Source organism: Mytilus edulis, chromosome 8 (assembly GCF_963676685.1).
Source record: "Mytilus edulis chromosome 8, xbMytEdul2.2, whole genome shotgun sequence".
NCBI lineage: Eukaryota > Metazoa > Mollusca > Bivalvia > Mytilida > Mytilidae > Mytilus > Mytilus edulis.
In genome coordinates, this window is record NC_092351.1 from 20706531 (window position 1) to 20712538 (window position 6008).

The following is a 6008-nucleotide window of genomic DNA, read 5'->3' on the forward strand; positions in this document are numbered from 1 at the left end:
TACTGCTAAACAGTATGAAAAAAACAATAAACTCATAAATAAAATGCAAAGCCATACGACAACGCCGCTACTGAACCAAAGAAAGGGACAATATGTAAAAAAAGGACTAATAATATAATTTTTGAAAAAATATACTAAAGACCCAAATTTTTTGAAACTAACATTCTGTCCGAAAACGCGTCCTTAACGTAACCGTCTTTTGCTGTCTCCGACCTTAAACGTCCATGCCTTTTGAAAAGTCTATCAGAAATACCAAAATTACAAGCTGCAGAAGCTCCACAGGACCTTAGACTGTGAAGGCCAAAAGATTTTATATTTGGCACAATCGGAGAAAATGCTTCTATAAATAGCTCTCGCATTCTTGTATAAGAAAGAGGTTTGTTTTCTTTTCGGAACACATAATTTTCCTTGGTTTTTGTCAAATTACGAAATACGAAAACATCAGTATCAAGTGGATTATTGCTCCATTCTAAAAAACTCTCCTAGTTCTTCACAGGACATAATTTATTCCCGGTTCTCGCAATGATTATTCGATCACCATCTCTGTAAATATCCGTTTTACTTTTCTGTATGAATACTGACATATGACTTAGAAAAAATTAAATATCACAGGTTTTCAAATTCAGCAATTCAGAAACACGTAAAAAACCAGAATAAGATAACAAACAAGCAGAAATAGTACGCTGGTTGTAAAGATTATTTTCACAATATAACCTGTCGAACATCTGTGAAAGCATATCTGGAGTGATCGGTTCTTTCTTTTTAATCGGAACAGATAGACGTCTCTTAGCTCCTTCAAGAATATTTTTCACTAAATCAGAATCTGTAGGAGAAATAACACTAATAATTTTATGTGCCCATCTAATACTATAAAACGCTTGATTGATAGGACTGGGCGTACGATTTTTTTGCACTAAACATGCTAAATATATAGCCACATGTATTGGTTTGGCCGGTAAAATAAATTCACTAGATATTCCATTAGATAAAGCCCATTTTTTCCATCTCAAAAAACCATAATAATAATTTTGAACGGTGTTGTTAGATTTACTTTCGGTTAACAGATCAGGAAGTAAATGGATTTTCTCAATCAAAGTATCAGGTTATTCCAACAGATCGCTTTGGAAAGCCTGCAAAAACATATGTAAAAATAAAAATCACATTAAAACATAATGTACAAAGCACATACAATTTGTATATAAACAATTTCACAATCTAATGTTCATATAACTCGTCTCGCATTTCACTTAAGATTAAACCACCACCACAGCCCCTCAGGCCTACTGTAACATTACCGCCACCAACTCAAGAACTTTTATATTAGTTGTTAAAAAGGTTCAAAATCAAGTCTCAAAGCCAACACCCTGAAGGGTAAATCAATATTTCCAAATACTGATTTATTCCCTTTACCAGAAGTATAGAATTTCTTGTTAGTAGGTAAATCTATACAGCCTTTCACCTCTTTAATGAACCCTTCACCCGTAGGACATAGCATCGGCCAAAAGCTTGCCGACTTCCATAAAGGTAAAACAAGTGTCCCATGAGCAAAACATTGCCTCATGTAACTTATTACTTTAGACACTAAACATACAGGTGGTACAAACCAACCATTGGCACCTTGCCAGTTAATAGTGAATGCATCGATACCCATCGAGTTCACCGTCCAATAACGGGAATAAAATACCGTTAACTTATGATTGTCATCATTTGCAAACCAGTCTATCTCATGAGGTCCCCATAGGGAATCTACATACATAAATAACTGTTCGTCAATACCCCAATCGTCATAATCAATAATACGACTGATGAAATCCGCTTTCTCATTCAAGGTTCTAGGAACCCAAACTACATCGATAGATATATTATGTATCAAACAATTCTCAAAAATGCACATAGCAATATCCTGTAACTCAGGTTTCATACTACCTTTTTCCACAATAGTTACTACATTCTGGTTATCACTGAACCATTTAATTCGTTTATCTTTTAATACATTGATCATAGATAATAGAATATTTCTAACAGCATTTAGCTCTTTCCACGTAGAACTCTTTGAAGCCTCACATTCGGACCACATACCATGTGCTATATTAAAAGGTGTTTCTACAACATAGCCACCATATCCTGTATTGCTTGCATCACTATAAACTACAGATTGACATGACACATCTGAAGAAAACTTTTTAACATTTACGTGTTCTAAATTTTCTCTCCAAAATTTAATTTGTATCAAGCTTTCTGTTGATAAAACAATACAACTATTCCACGAAGTCATACTTAAAATATCATTGCTTAAATGTTTAGACATGATATAAGCAACGTTACCAATGACGTATGACATGGACACTATTTGTCCCACTAAAGAAGCAACCAATCGTGCATGGACTTTGCCATGTTTAGATACATAATATTCAACGTCAGCAATAGTTTTTAAAACCTTTTGAACTCTTTCGTTCGGAATGGTTATAGTGCCACGGTTTGTGTCAATTGAATAACCCAAAAAATACCAAAAGTTTCATAGGTGACCATTTAGATTTTTCATTTTTAGGAACAAATCCACTCTGAATTAAATCTTGTCTCACTTGATTGGACATAGTTTTGCAAGTTTCTTCGTCCGTATGAGTGCCTAAACCATCATCTAGGTACATTAAAACTTGTTTACCTTCACCCCTCCACTTTTTTATAAGTGGTCTTGTGATCTTAGTAAATATATAACATGCTGACGAAAGTCCAAACGGGAGAACCAAAAACTTATACCATTTTTCGGTGTTTTTATGCCTCCAGGAAAACCCTAAAAATTCTGTATGTGGCATAAAAATATTCACATGGTGATATGCCGACACAATATCAAACTGGAAACAAAAAGAATTGTTTGTGATAAACTGCATGGCTATACGAACATCTTCAAATTTTACACTTGATTTCCAAAGATGTTTGTTAACATGACGGAGGTCTAAAATAAGGCGTTTTTTCCTACCGTCCGACGCTGAAACTGTAAGAGGATTTACAACACGAGGTTGAAATTCACATTCCTCAATCAAACCCCTTATAAGAAGATCATGTATAGCTTCGGTAACAAACTCGCTATGGATGATTGCCGATCGATTGTTTTTTAAGCATATAGAAGGAGGGGTACTGTAAAAAGGAATTTTGTAACCATTCAAAATAGTATCTAAAATATAATCATAACAACCAATATTTTTCCAAAAAGAATAGTGACTTTTAAGCCTGTCCTTCACAATAATATGTGCCTGTCCCTGTTCATACTCGTAGTAATCATTAGTAAGATTATCCGAGTCACTTATCGAAGATACTTTAGTTGTATTATTTTCAATTAAATAATCTATGCTACAATTATACTCATCTTTTATAAAGTCTGTACTATTTCGATTTTGGCTGGATAGGTCTGGGATTGAAGGGACACTGGCTTCTCCAGTGCTGGAACGATCCACAACCATAACATGCACCTTGTCTATTTTGTCGTTGATATCCGCTCGTGCTGGGTTGATTTTGATACAAGGCTTGACCATTGTACCATGACTGGGGTTCACGAAAGGGCTGATTTTTTGTTTGGAAAGTATCAACAAATTGAGAAGGAGTACTGGGAGCAGAATAATTAGCCTTCTTAGAAGCAGACTTTTTTCCTTTTGCATTACGTTTACGTATCGCCCTACTCTCAGCTTTATTAATTTTGCTCTCATCGTCGGAGTTACTGGCCACTGGATTACTTTCATATTGCCTAACAGTCTCCCAACCCCCTTCACTACTATCGGCAATCTTAACAAGTTTATTTCGTCTTTTAATCTTGTCAATTACTTCAGTAATAGTTTCCCGTGCGTAGTCGGTCTTTGAATTATCAATGGCCCAAATAGCTTGTGTCAGGTCTTCTAAAAATTCAGTATTTAGTAGAAATTGAACCTTATTTCCCTCATATTTCCAAATATATTGAGATTCATTTTTTAACTTTTTAACCTGGGAAGCAACTGCAACGGTAGACCCGTGAACTTCATGTTTTAATTCGGAAATGTCTTTCCTAAGTTTTTCGTTAAATTCACCCTGGGTTTTAACAGCTTTCATAACGTCTCTAAGAGACACCTCCTGTTCTGGGGTTTCCATCTCTTCAGGGTCCGACATTACAAAAAATTTACCAACTTACTTAAGAATTAAACTTTAGATAAATGTGTGTTGACGGTTCGGCGCTGTCGTGCTGAATGACCAAAACCCCCGTTTTGGCGGGAAAAATGACCGTGCGATAAGCACGACACCTACATACATCATGAACAAACAAGAGAAAATAATTTCACTCTTATTCACTACGTTCAAACGAAAGAAATTATATATATAATGGTTAAACAATTGTTAATATAATGGTTAAAAAATTGTTAATATAATGGTTAAAAAATTGTTAATATAATGGTTAAAAAATTGTTAATATAATGGTTAAAAAATTGTTAATAAATCGTGGTTTAAAATTTTAAGACTTCGAAATGTATTACACAAGAAATGCTTATTTCGTCTTGACTTGATTGCACTCTTGCTAACGTGTTCGCATAGTAAATTGAACTAGTTTCTATAATCCAGTCAGTAGAAATCTCATAGCTCAACTTTAAGGATTAAGATTTGCATAAAATGGCTGTCAAATCACCTTTGTATATATAAGATACACATACGGCACCATCAAACAAATAGAGTAGTCAAAATGAAGTCTCGAATACATGAATATTCTCTTAACACATGACAAGGGTAAAATCTCTTTGTTCTTACTGTGCTATAATCTGGATAATGCACAGCAAAGGTGTGCATTAACTACATCAGATATACTGCACAGTTTAAATCTATTTTTACCATTAGGGTCGGTTCCTGAATTTTGAAAGAGACGTTTTTCTATAAAATAAAAAAAAAAATATCAGCGTGTGTAGCAAGACTAAAAATAATATTGATAATGCTACAACACGATACCTTGTCCAATCCAAGGGTGAACGACCTATTCGCTCCAACAATAGTCCAGTCGATTTGTGCAGATTTTTGACAAAATTGCTCAGATTGTGGTAAAAGCATGAAATTTGGCATAGTAGTAGTATATGTCATGGACAACATTTCAAGCTATGGACCCACTCTGAAAGTCGAAATTTGTGGACGAGGCGGCCATTTTAAAATGGCGGCCGTTAAATCTTTGTAGATTAATAACAAAAAATCATGAAAATGATATTAGAGAAGATGTTGACATGAAACCTGGTTAATAGAACAACAGTGCCGATTTCAATTGTCTTGTTGAACAAAAGTTTTGGAAATATCTCCCATATTGAATGGCGGCCATCTTGAAAAGTCTTGATTTTTTAAGCCAAAATATGTAGTCATTTTTCGATAAAAATAAAAAAAAATGCATTGTCGAAGATATACAAATGTATTTGTTTGAGCTATATAAATAGGAAAAAAAGTGAGCATACCCCCCTCCCCGAGTTATTCTTCTGTTGTGTATCGGGTATAATAGCATTAAAACGCGGACCACGAAGAGGATCATAAAATGAACTATTACTCTAAAACCAATATTCGTTCCACCGCTTGTTCAACATAGAATAACAGGAGATTTTATTTTACAAGTACAAATAAAGCAAGAAAATATGTGTATACCTGTCGTTTATAATAATTGTCTGATTACAGGATAATTCGTTTTGTTGATATTGCTCATTTAAAAAAACTTTCAAAAACCTTGGTTGCAGACATAATGACTTACATATCATGCAAGTAATGTTAAAAGAACATCAATTACGCAAATGTTTTCAATTGACGTTAAAAATATCTAACAATAAATGAAATGTATATGTTTTACCAAATCACACTCTGTCTATCATATTCGATCACATTGTCATCCACGTTTACATATCGTAGTACTACTTAATACTTTTTTTACACATTTGCATTTCCTTAGGAACCGTGTTCACTTTGACTTATAACATGTATAAGTTGAGCGCTTACTGCAGGAAGTTATTATATAGTCATATGGTATA

At 34.1% G+C, this 6008-nt stretch overlaps 1 pseudogene; it reads right to left on the reverse strand.

The window, feature by feature from the left end:
• Window positions 1–1123: 1123 nt before the first annotated feature.
• LOC139485054 (uncharacterized) lies at window positions 1124–2888 on the reverse strand (annotated as a pseudogene).
• Between the last annotated feature and the right edge of the window lie 3120 nt (window positions 2889–6008).